This window comes from Crocuta crocuta, unplaced genomic scaffold (genome assembly GCF_008692635.1).
Source record: "Crocuta crocuta isolate KB4526 unplaced genomic scaffold, BGI_CrCroc_1.0 scaffold470, whole genome shotgun sequence".
Classification (NCBI taxonomy): domain Eukaryota; kingdom Metazoa; phylum Chordata; class Mammalia; order Carnivora; family Hyaenidae; genus Crocuta; species Crocuta crocuta.
In genome coordinates, this window is record NW_027532412.1 from 128,997 (window position 1) to 151,153 (window position 22,157).

A 22,157-nucleotide genomic window follows, 5' to 3' on the forward strand; every position below is an offset into this window, starting at 1 on the left:
CCTTCCCAGCGCTGGGGGAGGACTAAGGGGCGGTGCTTGGTGGCTGCGCGAGCGCGGCGTCTGGGCCTCTAGACACAAAGAGCTGCCTGCAGGTCGCAGGGTGGGTGCAGCGCGCGCGCTAGCGCCCTTGGCCCGCGCAGCTGAGTCCCGAGCGTGGGGGAGACCAGAAGCACCCACCGCCCAGGTGAGTGGGGCTGGGGTGAGGCTGTGGGGACCGCCCCTCCGCTGCACGTGAGTCCTCTAGGTGGGGGAGCGGAGGAGACAGCCGCGCGTCTCGCGGGCTGCGCCGCAGGCAGCTGCCATGTGGGAAAGAGCTGGTCCGGGCCCTGCGACTCCGGGCGGGGCGGGGGGGTGAGGAGAGCCCTGCTGTACCCCCCGCCCTCGCCTCGGCTCGCGGAACTTGCTCCTGGCAGGGTCGGGGTTCTCCCTTCGTCTCGGGTATGGGGTCCCAGGTTGGGTAAGTCTGACTTGCTGGCCGCCTTTTCCTGTCACCCTGGAGGGCTGGTGCAGGGGTCACTTTAAAAGAACGTGTCCCGAGGGAATCTCGCTGTTGGACCAAACCTTTGAAAACCAGGTCGCGGCGGTTCCTGCAGTGCGACGTCCTCGGAACGAGTTTTTGCAGCTGTCTGGCATCTCTCTTGAAGTGGATGCCAACCTTCTGGCGTGCGATCCAGCATTGGGGAGAGGGCAGTGGCCCTCACTGGTGACGCGAAGGTTAAACGGTGTAGCAGAGCCTCGGCCGCAGTGGCTTCCTGCTGCGTGACCGACCTCCGACTCGCGGCTGCCGGGTACCCGGGCCGCGGGATCCTCAGAGCGCCTCCGTGTCCTCCAGCCTCACCCCTCACCTGTAGAGCTCGAGGCCTCGTTCCTCTGAGCAGGCCACGTCCTCCACAGAATGAATGATCTGCAGATAAGACTGCATTCCTCTATATAAAAAGTTTTTAGGGTGTACCTTTCTTTTGTTGTGTCGCGAGTTTGCGCTTGGTAAAATGGTTTGAAATAACACTCCACTCTCAGGGACTATAAAGTCTGTTGGAAATTTTTTGTGTTGTACCAGTTGTTTGGCAGGACCGTCTCTTTCCTCCCATTGGTGGGCTCAGTCACAAATCCCACGTAGGAGTCTGTCCAATCACTTCTGGGGTTTCACACTTATAAATCGTGCCCTGGAGACTTAGGCCAAGCCGTGCAACAGTGGGGGGTGGGGGTGGGGTCCAAAGAAAGAACTGTGGAGCTGGAGGGCTTGGAGAAGGTCGGGAGATGCTCACGGTTTCAACGCCAGCACTGTCAGCAGAAGGGAAGGATTATGGGTGACCATGAATTTTTCTTAAAGACCTTCATCATGTTTTCCACATTGGACTTCAAAATACTTTTAAAAGCAGAAAAAAAAAGTCAGTTAAAATTTGTTAAATAGGACACTAGGCAGCCTCACAGTTTTATGAACTGTGTGCAAGAATATGTATCCTAAAAGAAAAATGCTAAGGCAAAGAAGCAGTGTACCACCGTGCTGTGCCTTTTCTGCTTGACTTACACATCATCTGTTAGTGGTTTAAACTATTACAGATTGAACTAGTCTGTACTGGCAAATAGAAGTGGATCTTGTGTGCTTGTGTATATATATTTATATATATATATAGTTCAGATTCAATAAAAAAATAGAGGATAATCATTTTTGCAGAATGAGAAAATAACAAGCCTTCTCTGAAAAACCTGAACTTCGATAACATTTAACACCATCATATTAGAAAAAGAACATCTTACTAAGGAATAGTTAGGGTTTCAGCATTTTTTAAGTTGAGGACTTTATATAATCTTTGCTGGAAAACTGCTTTTCTTTAACTCTTATTTATCTCCTTACATTTTGGTTTGCAGGGCTGCTCAGAGGTAACTGATACAGTCAATTTGCCAACAGCATGTTGAAATCGCTTAGTGTTAGTATGTCTTTTGTTCTGCTCCTTAGTCCTTATGAACATTTGGTGGTGGAAAATAAGGTAACAGTAGAGTTGCAAAATTCTAAGTATTCAAAGTATTCAGATCCTGCCCTTTTATGGTAAGTGACTTTAAGTGCTGGTTGTGGAGGGTCATTTTTTGGGGGGGAAGATGAAACATGTGGCATTTGAGATTTGGGCATGTGAGAGGAGAGATCCCTCTAACCGTATTCTTTCCACCTTGGACACTTACCTTTGGTTTTTACCATGAACAGGTGGCTGCTAGATATCTCTCTCCCTCCTTGGCTCAAGAAAGGTCTATAATACGGTGGCAAAAACAGTTTCCTGGCCTCACATCTTGAACTAGAAGTTTCAAAGGGGTAGTCAGGGAGCATCGTGTGGCTTCTGACTAGAGGAACAGTGCCTTGTGACCTAGAAGGGCAACACCAGGGCCACATCCATTTTGCTCTTGATTCCATAGTCATTCTGTAAAAGGTTGAATGGCAGTGGCTCTAACTGAACTTTAGATTTGGGTTTAGCTCAGTCCTTGGCATTAAGTACAAATTAAGAATTCAGGCTCAAGGCCATATATTTGGTTAATCACAAGCAGGAGACCAAAACTTTGGGTCAGACTCTACCTGGAGCTATTTGGAGAACAGCAGTAGTGGAAGGCTTTCCGTTCCCCATCCTTGGGTTAACCTTGAACCTCCTGGTGAGACTTCTCCACCGAAGGATTCTAAATGTTCTTGTTATTGTTTTTCTGTGAACCCAGGAGTCTTTTGGGTTCTTGATGAAAGTTAGAGCATGCAGCTGGTACTGCCTAGTTGTACTCATCTGTCTCTCTCAACCCTGGACTGTCCTTCCTTAAACTTTAAGAGATAATGGCTTCTTGGGGCACCTGGGTTGCTCAGGCGGTTAAGTGTCTGACTTTGGCTCAGGTCATGATCTCACAGTTCATGGGTTTGAGCCCCGCGTCGGGCTCTGTGCTGATAGCCAGCTCAGAGCCTGGAGCCTGTTTCAGATTCTGTGTCTCCCCCTCTCTTTGACCCTCCCCTGCTCACGCTGTCCCTCTCCCTCTCTCAGAAATAAATAAAACATTAAAAAAAAAAAAAAGAGATCATGGCTTCTTGTTTCTCAAAGATGGGTACATAGTCTCATCTTGATGAAAGTTAGAGTATGCAGCTAGTACTGCCTAGTTGTACTCATCTGTCTCAACCCTGGACTGTCCTTCCTTAAACTTTAAGAGATAATGGCTTCTTGTTTCTCAAAGATAGGTATATAGTCTCCTTTGAGTTGAAATCTTTGGTTTCTCAAATAAACCAACATCTTCCAGGTAATTCTAATACACTCAAGTTTGAGAAGCACTCATATATACCAGGTTTTGTGCCTTTACTTGCTTTGTATTTCATGAGAGGAAACTAGCAGGATCCTTTTATGATGTGACAGAGGCTCTTATATCCCAGTTGTTTTATTTTGGGATCTGCTGTGTTTAATAAGTTAATATTTTGGTGTTGGAACTTCTCAGAGTGGTTGTTTATTGTTATTATTAGAGATCTGAAGGAAAAGTTGGGATGTTTATAGCTACCAGTGATAGAAAACCCAGTGATGGAACTGGAGGGTATTATGCTAAGTGAAATAAGTCAGTCAGAAAAAGACAGAAATCACTCATATGTGGAATTTGAGAAACTTAACAGAAGACCATAGGGGAAGGGAAGGAAAAATAAGTTACAGAGAGGAAAGCAAATCACAAGACACTCTTAAATACAGAGAACAAACTGAGGGTTGATCTGGAGGGGGGAAGTTGGGGGAGTGGGGAAAATGGGTGATGGGCATTGAGAAAGCCACTTGTTGGGATGAGCGCTGGGTGTTGTATGTAAGTGGTGAATCATGGGCATCTACTCCCAAAGCCAAGACTACACTGTATATGCTGTATGTTAGCTAACTTGACAATAAATTACTTTTAAAAAGAAAAGAAAAGAAAAGAAAAGAAAACCCAACTCATTCTTGGCTTAAACAGATAGGGAAGTTCTGGAAGGAAAGTACGGGACTTCACAATGGGTTGTTCTAGTGGCTGAACCAGCATTGTTCTAGTGGGGGCCCATGTTGCTCCTCTTTCACACATGTTGATGGTGGCTGTTTCACATCTTGAGGAAGAGGGAGGTTGGTTTCTGTGTCTCTTCAAGAATGAGGAGTAACACATTCAGTAGCCTTCTGGACCATAGAACCAGTCACCAGCTGGAAAGGGGCCTCCCACCTTGGTCTGTGACAGGCCTCACACTTCCCTGCTGGTGCTCGATGGAGGCAGGGTGCATGGGGGCTATGGGAGGGGAGGCGTTGGGTACCTGATCACTGGAGGGCTAGTGTAGCTCACCGTACAGGTGGAGTATATTCTCTGGGCCCTCTGCATTACTTGTGCATTGGTCATGCTGATGTCAGAAATGGAGCACTGGTCTCTTGGTGATTTGATTTTAAATTGAGCTCTCACTGTGTGCCAGGCTCTGTTCTCTGCTCTTGGTAAATTCTTCCATGTAGTGTTCACAGCATTCTGCTGAGCTGGGGGACGTTCTTGTCCCCATCCAGAAGACGGGGCTTGCTACCCATTATGCTTAGAATCCATGGCACTGAAGGGTGCATAGGAAGCTAGACAGGCGCTCTGCAGAGTTCATGCTTTCTACCATGTGAGATTTCCACCATGTGTCACTGCCTCAGCAACGAGATCATTTCTGTACATGAAAAAGAAAGTCAGAAGTTTTCAGTGCTGATAAAAAAACTGTGACTTACACAATCTGTCTTGATATGTTTGGTGAGTGGGAGGTAAGGGAATTAGCAAGTCAAATTCCATTTATAAGCAAGAGTGTGCTTTGCATTGGTGGGCACCATGTGTGTTCATGTTTATGGAAATAAATTAAAAAAGATGATCTGATGTTGGGATTGGGACTGTAGCCACTGTGTGGTTCTTCCAGGACAGCTTCCTAGGAGTGCCATTCACACCGGGGGCCTCTGGAGTTTCCTTCAGGGTCACAGATGGCATCAAACATAAATATAAAAACCAACATGAAGTAATATAAAGAAGGGTTCACTGATTTATAGTTTAGTGTAAGACTGTAGGAGTTTTGTAAATAGTTATACATTATTTAAAGATCAAAAGGGTAGTTTGCTCTGTCTGATTTTAACAACTGGTTGCCACGGCCCGGGGAGAGATGTTCAAGGTGTCCAGAACGTCTTTACCTACCCTAGCTATACTCAGGGGCCTGAGAAGGGAGGGGCTAGGACTGCTGGTGCCTGTGGCCTCCAGGCTTCTGGCTGTATTCATGAACGTGGACAAAACTGGGCAAGAACGGGCAGCACCACCAGGTCCCCAGCTGGGGAGAGACTACAGGACAGATGAGCCTCCTCCTGGCATACTCGGGGTATTTGTGTTCTCATGTGGATGGGGAATAAAACTGAGAGCGCGTTGTTCCCATAACAGGGAGGGTAGGGCCTTCTGCCCCAAGGAAGCTGATTCCTAAGGGCCAGCTGCAGCTCAGCCAGTTAGCTCCCTGGGTTCAGGTGACTGCTTTTGTGGTCAAACTTCAGTGAGGTCACTACTCTCCAAGGACCTAAACAAAGGGAAGTAATGAGTTTGCCTCCTGACTAGGCTGGAAATACAGATGCCCAATTTCTAAACTCCGCGATCTACCTTAGTGGCCTGTTGGTAAGAACATAAGTGCCAGTAGCACTTCTTGGAAAACTGCTTCAAACAGGATGTTTGCAAGGGTCCTTCCTAATTCCAACTTAGCCAGGCCTGCTTTGTAGCAAAAGTGTGGCTTTAAAATTAAGCAGTTCTTGACACATTTTAAATTCTTTTTGAACTGTTATTTCAAATTGTACACATAAAGTAAGACTTTGATGTTGTAGATTTTACTACTTAAAATTCTCATAATTCAAATTCTTTTAAAAATGTTTATTTATTTATTTTGGGAGAGAGAGAGAGAACAAGAGAGCGAGCAAGTATGCACATGAGCATGGTAGGAGCAGAGAGAGAGGGAGAAAGAGAGAGAATCCCAAGCAATCTGTGCACTCATTAGCACAAAGCTAATGACACTGTGCACTAATTAGCACAAAGACACAGCTTTGTCTCAGGAACCCTGAGATCATGACCTGAGCCGAAATCAAGAGTTGGGTGCTTGACCAACTGAGTCACCCAGGCACCCCATTATAGATCAGATTCTTATAAAAGGTAACTGCCCTGCTTTGGATGCCATTCTAAGTAATGAAAATTAAAGATCACCTGTAAAGACACAATATGTGCCTCCTGATGAGATGTACTGAGAAGAATGCTACCTCGTCCACCTCACCCTGGGGGTACCCGCCGTAACCTGACTCTCTCTGTGTGGAGACATGAGACAAACTCCATCTGTGTGATGTTCTACAGGGTAAAGAACTGTCCTCTATACCCTTCAGTTATTTTAAGGTCAAAAAACATAAAGACTGAGGAACCATTCTAGTTGAAAGAGGACTAAAGGGCTTGACACCTGTATACACTACTTGATTGGAGTCAGAAAGTGGGCAGAGGAGCTATAAAGGACATTATTGGGACAACAGACAACATTTGAATGTGAGTGATGATTTAGACAGTAGTATTGTATCAGTGATACATTTCCTGAATTTGATCGTTATACTTGTCACTATGTCCTTCAGTTTAGTAAGTGCAGTATGAAGTAATCTGAGGAAAGAGAGAGAAAGTTGGAGAGAGAAAATGATGCAGTGGGTGTGATAAATGGGGCAAAGTGAAAACAGTTCATTGGTGAAGCTCCAGGCATAAAGTGTATTTGGGAATTCTTGTACTGTTCTTGTTATTTTTCTATAAATTTGAAATTATATCAGAATAGAAAGTTACAAAAACGGACATCTACCTTATATACACTGCAATCTAAATACCTCACTTTAATTTTTCATGTTACAATGTCTCTGAATTGGGATGCCTTTTCCAGTCAAAACTGTCTTTGCATTGTGTTAGATTTTGACAGCAATTTTTCTTTTTTAGTCATTGGTCTTAGAATCAGCGGCGTCTTGGAATTTGATGAACTGTGGTATTTTCTCTGGCTTTGTTGTCTGAAGAGGTGGGAAAAAGAAGACAGCCCTTTCAGTAGTTTTGTGACAGCTTTCCATTCCCTCGTACTTCACACTAGACTAGACAGACATCCACCTGCCTTTGCTCATTGTCCCTCCGTGCCTCACTGATATTTCAAACTCAGCACATTCCAGGCTAGATTTCTGTCTTCACCTCTCTCATTTTAAACTGCTCTTTCTTCCTTTCCTGTTTCAGGGAGCAGAAACCTAGTTTTTAGACAATGATGGCCCAGGAATGACCCTATGGGAAGAGCATAGAGAACTGTTCCCTTTGCATGACTGAGATGGGTTGATGTGAGGCCCTCATCCAGTCTCACCTCAGGACAGATACTAGTTTTAGTGCTGCCCACTTCTTGAAGTATCTTTGGGCTCCAAATGCCTGTGCCTCACTTTGCCCATTTTTTAAGTGAGAACGGCTTTCCCAAGTCTGTTAAGATAATGGATAAGGCAACTTAAAGTAACATAAAACTCCAAAATTCTGTGGCTTAAAATGAGAGAACTTTTTAATAAGACTCTTATACTAGAATCATTCAAGTAGCTGATTTCCGTTAAGCAGATGACCCTGAGCTCATGTGTCAGTAAAGGACAGACTTGTGGCTGAACTACTACTTTTGACTCGTAGCACTTGCTCCCGGATTTCTTTCCTGTTCTGGGTCCAGTTCTGGGGGGGAGTCAGGGTGGGGTTGATTTGTACACTGGATGCTCACAGGGACTACTAGACACAGGCACCTTTCATAGAACTTGTAGTGGCCTGGTGTTCCCAACCTCCTCTCTGCACTGGGGCCACTGGTCCCTACAGCGTTAGACACCTCTGTGTCAGTACATCAAGTTTCATTAGCTCTTGAGCCCCATGTGTGTCAGACTTGGAAATGGTTCCATCCCAAGGCTGGCTAGTTGCATCAGCCCTGGATTATAACATTTTATTTTAGTTTATTTTGTTTGGCATGAACTTTAAGCAACTGGAATAGTAAAATACGGTGGTTTCCCCATGGCCTGGCTTCTCGGACTGCTGTGTTTCATCTACATTAAAGATGATTAGTTCTTAGCAATTCTGAATCTGCTTTTATGGCCATTGAGTTCTTGGTGTTGACACTGACCTTCACAGCAGGCTCATTCCTTAGAAATAGAAACCCCAAATAGTCAATCCACTGTTGGATTCTGTGGACTTTTAAATATGTGTAAAGAACAGAGAAAATCAACAAGTGCCTTTAGCTCTTAATTGCCTAGCTGGAATTCCAGATGTGAGAGGACAGTAATGAGTTGGGGGGGACTGTTATGGTTTTCTAACTAAGTGTTATTAGCTGTGTTATTTTATTCTCTTATTTTCTTTTTTTGTTTGTTAATTTTGAGAGAGAGCAAGAGAAGGCACACGTGCATATTCAGGGGAGAGATGGAGAGAGGAAGAATCTCAAGCAGGCTCCATATTCATTGTGGAGCCAACACTGGGCTTAATCTCATGAACCCTGAAATCGTGACCTGAGCCGAAATCAAGAGTTGGATGCTTAATTGACTGAGCCATTCAGACACCCCTCTCTTATTTCTGTTTAGCCAACATGAAACAAAGATTACACCCTGGTTCTAGTGAAGAGAACGTGCCTCACTGTTTCATAGCAGATGAATAGAAATGGATTGGGACATGGATGTTTGGTTGAAGTATTGCTTTGTAATTTGGGGGACTATTCAAGTTAATGTTCTTTCCTTGTAATTAGGTTTACTAATATAAAATTTTTGTATAACATTAAGACTTTCTGGTTTGGTTTAGAGCTGGAGGAGACATTTCCCCATATATCTGGACATGGAAAACCTATTTTTTAAGTATTGAAATTATTTTGTATGTTTGGATATTATTAGTAGGCATGAGGCAAAATGTAAAGGTTGGTAGTTCTAACTGGAGTTAGACCTCAGTGTGTGTTCATTTACCAGCTCTGTGACTTTGGGCAAATCACTTTACCTCTCTGTGTCTCAATATCCTTACCTTTAATATGGGGATGATGATAGTGCCTCCCTCACAAGGCTAATAAATTCCCAAGTGCTTAGAAATGTGCCCATTGTATGATGAGCTCAAGAAATGCTAGTTTTCTATTATCAAAAGATTATTTAGCAAAAGTGAGGACCCTACTGAGGGGTCAGAGGTAGAGACCTTTTTCCACTGGTTTTGACTGTGCAGAGAGGAGACACCAGGACTTACACAGGTGGGAGCAGAATGTTAGAAACACCTCCTAGTGCCCTTTTTATTTTTATTTTTCTCCCTCAACCTTTAAGGTCACTTGACTGAAATAAAAATAAATAGCAACAATTGTCCCATAAAAAGAGACATCATAATGGCAAAATATGCAAACACTTGAAAAAATAATAAATTAGGTACTTAAAGGAATGAATCCATTAAACAAAACCTTATTACTCTCCAGGTTCTGTATGCAATATATATTTTGTGTAGTTGAAACATGAATGAATGTGTGCTAGACTTCTTTGTTCTACTAATTTCAGGGTTTCGCGCCCCCCCCATCACTAGTGTCTGCAGTCTAACACGTGCTTTGATTAGGATGTCATCACTGCAGTAATTTCAGGGTGTTTTTAATGGAGAAGTGTTTGTGTGTTGATGGAGTTCACAAGCTTGTCTGTTGATATATACCATGGTGTGCTGAGGTGTTTCCCTTTAGTTAGGCTTTTGATTTTGTTCTGAGCATTTAGAGACATTTAAGCATGAAGAATTACAGTCTTCCTGTTTTCCTTCTCTGTGGATACGAAATGTGTGCACCTTCCTTTGTTCCTACAGCCCGGCCACTGCTTACCACCGCCCAGTCACATTGCTCGTTGGGATGAGTATGCAGTTGGGTCTCCGAACAGAACTTCCTTACTGGCTCCTCCATATAGTGGGGGAGAGGTGGTGCCAGAGGGTCAGGCCTTGACACCAGCGTGCCAGACACGAGGAATCCCATCACATGCCCCTGGTGTGAAAAAACTCCTAAGATGTTTTAATTTGGATTTCTGTGCCTATTAAACGTTGGCTTATTTTTTAAATGAAAAGCAAGATTCTGCTCTTAGATCATCAGCCTCCTTCCCTGGGTCTCTTGAGGACATTGTTTTTGCTGGAGTGAGAATACTGAAGCAAGCAGCAGCATGCGCCTTCTTTTGACCTCCCGCTCTGTCCTTGTTAATAATACATGAACTGAACAAGATGTTTTCACAGTAACAAGCAAGTAACATCCACTGTCTCATGTCCTCAGACATTTTAGAAAAGAAAAAAAAGTTAGTATTCATATGAATTCTCTTCTGGAATTTCTAGCATTTGATAGAGAATCAGATGCTCCACCTGGCTAACTGATAAAGTTCTGGGTGGTTCTGTTGCCAGTAATAACATTCTCAAATGATAAGGGTGTGGGAGCTCACATTCCCGGATGTGAGTTGCCCAACAGCATTCAGGAAAGAGTCTGCTCTGCATGCCTCTCAAACAGCTCTAGTGCCAAGCACTCGCCTTTTACTTCAAAGAGAAATCCAGGTTACTAGTCCTCAGTGTCTGTTTATCTCTCTTGAGATCTCTCTGCACCCACATCTCTCCTCTCCCTCATAGTGGCCTCCCCGGAGGAGTTAAACTCACCTCCGTTTGGTGGAGGTGTGGGCTGTTGCTGTGGGATGGGAGGGATACTGCAGCCTCACAGACCAGCATTCCACACTGTTACTCAGATGGGAGAGAGGTTGAGACCCTTTGGGAAGTTAATGATCGCAGGCCCTCACAGGTAAAAAATTATTTTTTTCAATAAAACTATGTATAAATGCCCTACAATTTATAAGCCTGCAGCAGGACAACTAACTGAAATTCAATATGTTTTTTATTCTGTTTTTTCCATTCTAAGACAGCAGCCAAACCTTGGTGTTCCCTTGCTTTCAGAGAGGTTTCTGTTACAAGGCTAAAGGTGGAAATTTCTGGAAAATGACCTCCCTTTATAAAAAACTGCATAGAGATTAGAAAAAGCCCAAGTCCAAAATATAACAGCTCACCTAAAGGAACTAGAGGCAGAGCAACAAGAACTCCCTAAACCCAGTAGAAGAAGAGAAATAGTAAAAATTAGAGCAGAAATAAACAACATAGAGACCAAAGAAACAATTGAACAGATCAATGAAACCAAGAGTTGGTTTTTTGAAAAAATAAACAAAATTGACAAACCTCTAGCCAGGCTTCTCAAAAAGAAAAGAGAGAGCACCCAAATAGACAAAATTATGAATGAAAATGGACTTATTACAACCAACCCCTCAGAAATACAAGCAATTATCAGGGAATACTATGAAAAATTATATACCAACAAACTGGACAACTTAGAAGAAATGGACAAATTCCTAAACACACACTCACTACCAAAATTCGCACAGGAAGAAATAGAAAAATCTGAACAGACTTTCAGATTCAAAGAAATCAAATCAGTTATCAAAAATCTCCCAACAAATAAGAAAATCTGAACAGACTTTCAGATTCAAAGAAATTGAATCAGTTATCAAAAATCTCCCAACAAATAAGAAAATCTGAACAGACTTTCAGGTTCAAAGAAATTGAATCAGTTATCAAAAATCTCCCAACAAATAAGAGCCCTGGACCTGATGNGAGGTTCTTCAAAAAATTAACAATAGAACTCCCCTATGACCCAGCAATAGCGCTGCTAGGAATTTACCCAAGGGATACAGAAATGCTGATGCATAGGAGCACATGTACCCCAATGTTCATAGCAGCACTCTCCACAATAGCTAAAACATGGAAAGAGCCTAAGTGTCCATCAACGGACGAATGGATCAAGCACATGTGGTTTATCTATACGATGGAATACTACATGGCAATGAGAAAGAATGAAATCTGGCCATGTGTAGCAACATGGATGGACCTTGAGGGTGTTGTGCTGAGCGAAATAAATCAGGCAGAAAAGGACAAATATCATATGTTTGCACTTATAGCAGGATTGGGAGGAACTTAATGGAGGACCATGGGGGAGAAGAAGGGGAGAAATGGTGGGGGAAAGGGAGAGAGGCAAACTATGAGAGACTCTTGAATATTGAGAACAAACTGAGGACTCATGGGTTTGGGAGTGAGGGGGGAGATGGGCATGGAGGAGGGCATTTGTGGGGATGACCACCGGGTGTTATATGGAAACCAACTTGACAATAAACTATCTTTAAAAAATAAAACAAAAAACAACAAACAAAAAAACCCTGCATATGCTAAAATTGACGTGTGTATGTGTGTGTTTGTGTGTGTATACAATTCTGAGAGTTTGAACATATATAGATATGTAATTGTCACAACAGTGAGAATACAGAATAGTTGCATTATCCAAAAAATACTCTTGCTTCTTCTTTGTAGTCCTAACTCCTGCCCACCTGTTTGCTGACCTTTTAGTTTTGCCTTTTCTAGAAGGTAACATCAGTGGAATGTTACCGCATGTAACGTTTCCAGACTGGCTTCTTTCTCTAAGTATTTATTTGTGTTGTTGCTTGTATTAATAGTTTGTTCCTTTTATTGATGATTAGCATTCCAAGTGAGGATGGCTGTCAATCCATTCAACAGTTGGAGGGCATTAGGATAGTTTCCAGTTGTTTTTTTTTTTTATTTTTTTAATGTTTTATTTATTTCTAGGAGAGAGAGAGAGACAGCGTGAGCAGGGGAGGGTCAGAGAGAGAGGGAGTCACAGACTGAAACAGGCTCCAGGCTCTGAGCTGGCAGTCAGCACAGAGCCCGACGCGGGGCTCGAACCCACGAACCGCGAGATCATGACCTAAGCGAAAGTCGGACGCTTAACCAACTAAGCCACCCAGGCACCCCAGGATAGTTTCCAGTTTTTGACATTAGTGAATGCAGCTGCTACAGGCATTTGTATATAGAGTTGTGTGAACGTGTTTTCGCTTTTCCTAGGGTAAATACTAGTATGCGGGGGTTGCTGAGTATTTATTTAATTTGTAACTGCTTTCTTTCTAGAGTGGCTTTACCATTTTGCATTTCCAGCAGTAATGTATGAGTATTTAATTTCTTCTCCTTGCCAGTTCTTGGTATTGGAATTTCTTAAAAATTAAAAAAAAAAATTTAATGTCTTTATTTTATTTTGAGAGACAGAGAGTGAGCGGAGGAGGGGCAGAGAGAAAGGGAGACACAGAATCTGAAGCAGGCTCCAGGCCTGAGCTGTCAGCACAGAGCCTGACGCGGGACTTGAACCCACGGATTGTGAGATCATGACCTAAGCCGAAGTTGGATGCTGAACCAACTGAGCCACCCAGGTGCCCCTTGAATTTCTTAAAAATTTTAATGTCAGCTATCCTAACAGATATGTAGTGGGATCTTACTACAGTTTTAATTTGCATTCCCTAATGGTGAATGGTGGTGAACATCTTTTCACGAGCTTATTTCCTTCTCTTTGGAAGTGTGGTTAGTTCTAGTGTTGTGCAAGTTTTTTTTAAATTGGGTTTTCTGTTTTGTTTTATTTTATTTATTTTTTGTATTTCCAGTTGGTTTTAGTAAATGGGAGTACCACATCAGATGCTACACAAATTTAGGGTGAGAATTTTCTAATAAGACTTTTCTAATAATAAAACTGCTTCCTTTGGTATCATCCTAAGATGTACCCTCAATTGAGGGAAGAGAGATTGGATGGGCCCTAAGGTTCCTGAGAGAAATCGAAATTGATATGTACCCTCTTTGTAAGGCGATGGGACAGGAGGAGCAAGTTCTAGCTCCCAAAGAAAGGACTAATAAGCAATATAAATATGTTGTTTCATCCTCATGAGGCCTGCTTGCCTTTAAAAAGGAACTGTGTTCTTAACCCACAAGTGCTTTTCATCATGACAGTGGCTCCCATTATTTCTTGCAGCAGAGAGCCCTGGGCTCCTCCTAGAGCCTCTATCTTCCGTCTGTCACCAGTGGTAGTGAGCCAGGGCTCATCTGGCCTCCGTCATCTTCTGCATGTCATGCTTCGTCTTGATCACAGGGTCCTGGTTGTGAAAAGCCTCCAGCAGCTCATGTGACAGCTTCTCTGGTGTAAGCATCTGCCAGTGCTGCTTCTCCCTGCACTCAGGAATCATCTACTTCGTGGCAGGGAAGCGACGACACCCTGTCGGCTACTAGCAAAGGGACCTGGTAGAAATGGCCACCTCTGAGGATGGGTACCAGCTCAATCACCAGCCCAGCCTGGCTCACAGTTTTTTCAGTGGTTGGTGAAGATGGCGTAAGGGTTGTGTTTGATGGTTGCCTGTTCCTCTACAGAGGCAGCATGGTACTTCTCAAACGGCTTCCTTTTCAGTTTCCAGAGTGTGCATCCTGAGGAGTCTGGCCAGTACTTTGTTTCCGCCTTTCATCATCATGTTGGTGAATTTACTGATCATTGATCTTCAAACACAGAGCTTGTTTTTGTTGCTGGGGCAGCTTTGATAAGCTGAGTCTTTCTGAATTTCTGTTCATACTTCTTCTCTGTAGTCAGCTCAGCCAAGGGCTTGTGGTAATTATCATGTCGATTCCTGTGTTTGGGACCAGAGTGGCTCTACCTCAGCTGGGTTAGCATTGGAAGGCCCAGGATGGCCCTCTGCATGTGCAGCCTTAAGACCAGCCACCCTTGCATAGCGTCCACCTTGGTGCCACAAGGACCCTAAGAAGGCTGTCCTCGGTATGTGTTAGGAGACGTGGAAAAGTCTTCCTGGGGTCCTAAATCTCTCTGTCCCCCCATTAATCTGGGTATTAAAAGTCTCTCACTTCAAAGTTCAAAGGGAGGAGTCAAAGAGAAACATTTAGTGTCTCATTATCAGGGCTCTCAGCCACCATGCAGCCCCTGCCTCTAACTGTTCAGTTTTAATAGCTCTTTATATATTATCTATGCAGACCTTTTGTCGGATATGTGGTTAGCAACGCTTTCCTTACAGTTTGTAGCTTGTCTTTTCATTATCTGTGCCGTGCCTTTGATGCAACAAAAAGTTTTAATTTTGCTAAAATCCAGTTTATCAATGTGTCTTGTATATATTTTACTGTTGGGGTCTTATTTAAAAAGTCATCTCACTCCAGGCATAAAGATTTCCTGCTATGTTTTCTTCCAAAAGTGCTATACTTTTATATTTTATGTTTAGAGTGATGATAAATTTTGAGTTAAGTTTTGTACTAGGTACAAGGTCTACGCTGAGGGTTTTTTTCCCCCTTTGCATGTGATTGTTTGAGTGTTCCAATACCATTTGTTGAAAAGACTGTTCTTACTCTACTGAATTCTACTGCAGTGTTGTCAAACATCAGATGGCTGTATTTGTGAGAATGATAGTGGATTCTTTGGATTCTGTTCCATTGATGTATGTATGTCTGTGTTTATTCATTCACTAAACTACACTGTCTTGATACTGGAGCTTTAAAGCAAATCTTAGAAGTAGATAATATGAACCCTCCAGCTTCATTCCCTTTTTGTTTAAATACTGTTGGCTAGTCTAGGTCCTTTGCCTTTCTGTATACATTCCATTTTTTAAAACATTTATTCATTTTTGAGAGACAGAGACAGAGTGGAGACAGGGGTGGGGCAGAGAGAGAGGGAGACACAGAATCCAAAGCAGGCTCTAGGCTTTGAGCTGTCAGCACAGAGCCGATTGCGGGGCTCAAACACGAACTGTGAGATCATGACCTGAGCCGAAGTCAGATGCTTAACTGACTGAGCCACCCAGGCGCCCCTGCCTTTCTGTATGCATTTAAAACTCACTTGTCTATATCAATTCTGCTGAGATTTCTGTTGGAATTAGGTTAAATCTGTAGCTCAGTTAGAGGAGAATTGACAATTATATTGAGTCTCCCAATTCATAAAAACAGTATGTGTCTCCATTTATTTAGATTTTCTTTGATTTCTTTTATTTATGTTTTGTACTTTTTAGCATACAAATCTGCACATTTTGTTAGGATTATATCTAAGTAGCCACTTTTTTTTGCAGACAAGTAAATAATATCATTTTATAAATTTCGGTTTCAAGTCCACAGATACATGACTGATTTTTGTATGTTGACCTTGTATTCTGTGATTTTGCTAAACTCACTTATTAGTTTGAGATTTTTTAAATGTTTATTTATTTATTTTGAGAGAGAGGGAGCAGGGGAGGGGCAGAGAGTGAGAGAGAAGGAGAGAGAGAGAGAGAGAGAGAGAGATTGAATCCCAAACAGGCTCTGTGCCGTGAAGCACATGGAGCCCAACATGGGGCTCAAACTCACGAACTATGAGAGCATGATCTGAGCCAAAATCAAAAGTTGGACACTTAACTGACTGAGCCCACCCAGGGGCCCCTAGTTTGAGGAGATTTTTTGGGATATTTTTTATATAGACATGTCAGCTGTGAATAGGATGTGTGCTGTTTGTTGCCTTCCTTTCCAGTCTGTGTGCTATTTGTTGCCTTTTCCTTCATTGCACTGACTAGGATTTCCAGAATGAAGCTGAACAAAACATCCTTGCTTTGTTTCCAGTCTTGCAGAGAAAACATGCAGTGTTGCACTAAGTATGATGTTGGCTGTGGGCTTGTTATAGATTCTTTTTTTTTTTAAATGTTTTTTATTTATTTTGAGAGAGAAAGAGAGACAGCACGAGCAGGGGAAGGTCAGAGAGAGAGAGGGAGACGCAGAATCTGAAGCAGGCTCCAGGCTCTGAGCCAGCCCAGCACAGAGCCCAACGCGGGGCTCGAACCCACGAACCGTGAGATCATGACCTGAGCTGAAGTTGGACGCTTAACCAACTGAGCCACCCAGGCGCCCCTGTTGTAGATTTCTTTTTATCAGCTTAAGGAAGTTCCCTTCTATTCAGTTTGCTGGCAATTTTTATCATGAATAGATGTTAATTTTTAAAAAATTTTGGCATGAACTGTCTTTATTCAAGTATAATTAATATACGATGCTTTATTAATTTTAGATGTACAATATAATTCAATAATTCTATACATTTCTCAGTGCTCATGAAGATAAGCACTTTTGATTGGTTTTGGTTTTGGGTTTTGGGTTTTGTTTATTTATTTATTTTTAAGAGAGAGAGAGAGAGAGAGAATCAAAGACAGAAGATCTAAAGCAGGCTTTGCGCTGACAGCAGCAAGCCTGATACAGGGCTCAAACTCATGATCTATGAGATCATGACCTGAACCGAAGTTGGACACTTAACCAACTGAGCCACCCAAGTGCCCAGTTTATTTGCTTTGAATTCCAGTGCCATTAACAGTGTTATTATACAGTGTTGTATTATTTTCAGGGATACAATATAGTGATTCGAAAATTCTATATATTACCAGAGCTCATCATGATAGGTGTTTTCTTAACTCCTTTCACCTGTTTCACTTATGCCCCCACCTACCTCCCTGGGATGTTGAAGTTGTGAAATGCTTTTTCTTCATCCATTGTTGTGATCTTGTAGTTTTTCTTCTTTAGTCTGTCGTTTTGATCCGTTGTTGATTGATATTTGAATATTGAATCAGCCTTACGTTTCTGGCATATATAAACCTATTTCATATTGTATTATTATTATATATTGTTATATTTGATTTGCTAATTTTTTTGAGGAAGTTTGCATCTATGTTCTTGAGGGATATTGTTTTCGTTTAATATTGTCATTGCCTGGTTTTGTTATTAGGGTGATGCTGGCCTCATAAAATGAGTTGGGAAGGTTGTCTCCTCTTTTATTTTCTGGATGATACTATGTAGAATTGGTGTTATTTCTAATTTAAATTTTTGATAGAATGTGGTAGTAAAGCCATCTGGGGTGGGTGATTTTTTTTTTGGAAGTATTTATTTATTTATCTATTATTTTTAAGAAAGGCAGCCTGCCACATGCAGCACCTCATTTGGAAGGGTCTGAAGTCCTGGAAATTAGACTGCCCTATGCTCTGCTGCAAATGGACCTCAAGAACTTGTCTGGAGGTTCCAGCACAGCTACTTGTATACCCTTGACTGAAGAATCGTCTTCCTCTATTGGGGAAGGTGGTCCTCTTTGACTGCACATGCGGCATGGGGAGTGTGCACATGGAGCAGCAAGGGAGGAAGGGGACTCTCAGCCAGCAAAGCCAGATCAGCTCAAACAACCCTGGCGATCAGTGGAGTGACAGATGTTGCAACCAGATTACCCTTATATCCTTTTGGAAGTTTTTAAACTACAGATTCAATTTTTTTTGGTAGTTATAGGGTTATTATTTAGATTATCAATTTGATACTGGAGAACTTCTTATACTTTGTGATTTTTTGAGGAATTGGTTCAATTCATCTAAATTTATTTGTGTAGAGTTGTTCAAAGTCTTGCTTTATTAATACTTTTAAATCTGCAGAACCTGTAAGGATAGTCTCCTTTATTCCTAATGACAGTTTTATGTCTTCATTCTTTTATTTTCTCTCTGAGTCTTGCTGGAGGTTTATCAATCAGCTCTAGCAAAAATTAACTTTGAATTTCATGGGTTTTTTCTCTATTTTGTGTCGCAATTTTATGGATTTCTCCTCTTTACTATTAAAATTTTTTTAAAATTTATTTTGAGAGAGAGAGCATGAGCAAGGGAGAGGGGCAGAGAGACAGAGAGAGAGAAAATCCCAAGCAGGCTTTGTGCTGTCAGTCCTGATGTGGGGTTTGATCTCACGAAATGTGTGATCATGACCTGAGCTGAAATCAAGAGTGGGACACAGCTGACTGAACTACCAAGCCGCCCCTCCTTTTCTTTTCTTCTTTTTCTCTTTTCTATCTTTTCTTTTCTTCTCCTTTCTTTTCCTTTTCTTCTCCTTTCCTTTCCTTTCCTTTCCTTTCCTTTTCTTATTTCCTTCTTTTAAGTTTATTTATTCTGAGAGAGACAGAGACAGTGTGAGCAGAGAAGGGGCAGAAAGAGAGAGAGAGAGAGAGAGAATCCCAGGCAGTCTCCACACTGTCAGCCCAGAGCCCTGCAGGGCTCAAACTCACAAACCATGAGATCATAACCTAAGCCAAAACCAAAAGTTGGATGCTAAACTGACTGAGCCACCCAGCACCTCCTCCTCCTGCTTCTTCTGCTGCTGCTTCTTCCTTTTCCACCTTCTCCCCTTCTCCTTCCTCTTCTTCGCTCCCTCCCCCTCCTTTTCCTTCTCTTCCTCCTCCTCACCCATTTTTCCCATCCCCCTAACCCCCCACCCCCACCAACCCTCAGTTTGTTCTCTGTATTTAAGAGTCTCTTGGGGTGCCAGGGTGGCTCAGTTGGTTAAGTATCTGACTTCAGCTCAGGTCATGATCTCACAGATGGGTTCATGAGTTTAAGCCTCATGTTGGGCTGTGTGCTGACAGCTCAGAGTCTGCAGCCCGCTTTGGATCCTGTGTCTCCCTTTCTCTCTGTGCCCCTTCCAGCTCGTGCTCTGTCTCTCAAAAATGAATAAACGTTAAAATAAAATTTAAAAATAAGAGTCCCTTATGGTTTGCCTCCCTCTCTGTTTGTAACTTATTTTTCCTTCCCTTCCCCAATGATCTTCTGTTAAGTTTCCTAAATTCCACATATGACTGAAGTCATATGATAACTGTTTTTCTCTGACTGACTTATTTCGCTTAGCATAATATTCTCCAGTTCCATCCATGTTGTTGCAAATGGCAAGATTTCATTCTTTTTCAAAGGTGAGGAATAATCCATTGCATATATATGTATATGTGTGTGTGTATATATATATATATATATATATACATATATACACACACACACACAACATCTTCTTTATCCATTCATCACTCAGTGGACATTTGGGCTCTTACCATACTTTGGCTGTTAATAGCCCTGCTATAAACATTGGGGTGCATGTGCCCCTTTGAATCAGCATTCCTGTATCCTTTGGATAAATTCCTACTAGTGTTATTGCTGAGGTGTAGGGTAGTTCTATTGTTANTGCTTCTTCTGCTGCTGCTTCTTCCTTTTCCACCTTCTCCCCTTCTCCTTCCTCTTCTTCGCTCCCTCCCCCTCCTTTTCCTTCTCTTCCTCCTCCTCACCCATTTTTCCCATCCCCCTAACCCCCCACCCCCACCCACCCTCAGTTTGTTCTCTGTATTTAAGAGTCTCTTGGGGTGCCAGGGTGGCTCAGTTGGTTAAGTATCTGACTTCAGCTCAGGTCATGATCTCACAGATGGGTTCATGAGTTTAAGCCTCATGTTGGGCTGTGTGCTGACAGCTCAGAGTCTGCAGCCCGCTTTGGATCCTGTGTCTCCCTTTCTCTCTGTGCCCCTTCCAGCTCGTGCTCTGTCTCTCAAAAATGAATAAACGTTAAAATAAAATTTAAAAATAAGAGTCCCTTATGGTTTGCCTCCCTCTCTGTTTGTAACTTATTTTTCCTTCCCTTCCCCAATGATCTTCTGTTAAGTTTCCTAAATTCCACATATGACTGAAGTCATATGATAACTGTTTTTCTCTGACTGACTTATTTCGCTTAGCATAATATTCTCCAGTTCCATCCATGTTGTTGCAAATGGCAAGATTTCATTCTTTTTCAAAGGTGAGGAATAATCCATTGCATATATATGTATATGTGTGTGTGTGTATATATATATATATATATATACATATATACACACACACACACAACATCTTCTTTATCCATTCATCACTCAGTGGACATTTGGGCTCTTACCATACTTTGGCTGTTAATAGCCCTGCTATAAACATTGGGGTGCATGTGCCCCTTTGAATCAGCATTCCTGTATCCTTTGGATAAATTCCTACTAGTGTTATTGCTGAGGTGTAGGGTAGTTCTATTGTTAATTTTTTGAGGAACCTCCGCACTGTTTTCCAGAGTGGCTGCACCAGTTTACATTCCCACCAACAGTGTAGGAGGGTGTCTGTTTCTCCACATCCTTGCCAGCATCTATAGTCTCCTGATTTGTTCATTTTAGCCACTCTGACTGGAGTGAGGTGGTATCTCAGTCTGGTTTTGGTTTATATTTCCCTGATGACGAGTGATGTTGAGAATCTTTTCATGTGTCTTTTGGCCATCTGGATGTCTTCTCTGGAAAAGTGTCTATTCATGTCTTTTGTTCATTTCTTCTCTGGAGTATTTGATTTTGGGGTGTTGAGTTTGTTAAGTTCTTTATAGATTTTGGATACAAACCCTTTATTTAGTTTTGTTGCCTGTTTCCTTCACTGTGCAGAAGCTTTTTATCTTTTTTTTAATGTTTTTTTTTTTTTTTTAATTTATTTCTGAGAGAGAGACAGCATGAGTAGGGGAGGGTCAGAGAGAGGGAGATACAGAATCTGAAACAGGCTCCAGGCTCTGAGCTAGCTGTCAGCACAGAGCCTGGCGCAAGGCTAGAACCCATGAACCGTGAGATCATGACCTGAGCCGAAGTCAGACTTTTAACCGACTGAGCCAGCCAGGTGCCCTAGAAGCTTTTTTATCTTGATGAGGTTTCAATAGTTCATTTTTTGCTTTTTTTTCCCTTGCCTCTCTGGAGACATGTCAAGTAAGAAGTTCCTGCTGAGGTCAAGAAGTTGTTGCTATAGAGTTTGCAATATACAATTACAACTACAGCTGACCCTTGAACAGAGGGCCATTCCACAGCATTTGAAAATGTATGTAACTTTTGACTCCCCCAAAACTTGACCGTAGCGTGTTACTGACTGGATACTTTACCTATAACAAATAATTAACACATAGTTTGTATATTATATGTATTATATATACTGTATTCTTACAATAAAAGAAGCTAGAGAAATGTTATTAAGAAAGCCATATGAGAATAGAAATTGGTGGTACTGTACTTTGTATTTATAAAAACAAAATCTGTAAGTGGGCCCATGCAGTTCAAATGTATGTTGTCCAAGGGTCAGCTGTAGTCTGTGTCCACTTTCAGATAATACTCTACCACTTTACAAATAGTGAGGGTACCTCAGGGCAGAATATTCCCAATTCCTCCCTCCCATTCCTTATAATATTGCTGCCATTCATTTCCCTTACCCATAAGCTATATTCACTCAGTACATTGTTACTATTTTGAAATTGAAGTTATCTATTAAATTAGTTAAGAATAGTGAAGAGATTTTATTTACCTCAATTTATTCTTGCTTGTTTTCAAAGAAGTTGGATGTAATTCTTTACTTTGCTTGTCTATCTGTAGTGTTAGGGAACAAAAATCTAATTGAGTGTATTAGAAGATGTAATTGGCTCTTTTAAGC

General features: G+C 42.1%; 1 protein-coding gene, 1 non-coding gene and 1 pseudogene across 2 annotated transcripts in view; 1 reads left to right on the forward strand and 2 right to left on the reverse strand.

The window, feature by feature from the left end:
* The first annotated feature begins 81 nt into the window (after nt 1–81).
* The window catches only part of NINL (ninein like), a 194,644-nt gene continuing 172,568 nt past the window's right edge, over nt 82–22,157 (forward strand). The window contains exon 1 of the mRNA XM_077778947.1: nt 82–184. The gene's annotated coding sequence lies outside the window, so the exon portion shown is untranslated. The remainder of the gene's footprint in view (nt 185–22,157) is intronic.
* LOC144243811 (small nucleolar RNA SNORD104) lies at nt 9,533–9,593 on the reverse strand. Its single transcript, XR_013338788.1, has one exon. It is a non-coding gene; the product is annotated as a small nucleolar RNA SNORD104 (small nucleolar RNA).
* Nucleotides 13,926–14,626, reverse strand: LOC144243806 (small ribosomal subunit protein uS7m pseudogene; annotated as a pseudogene).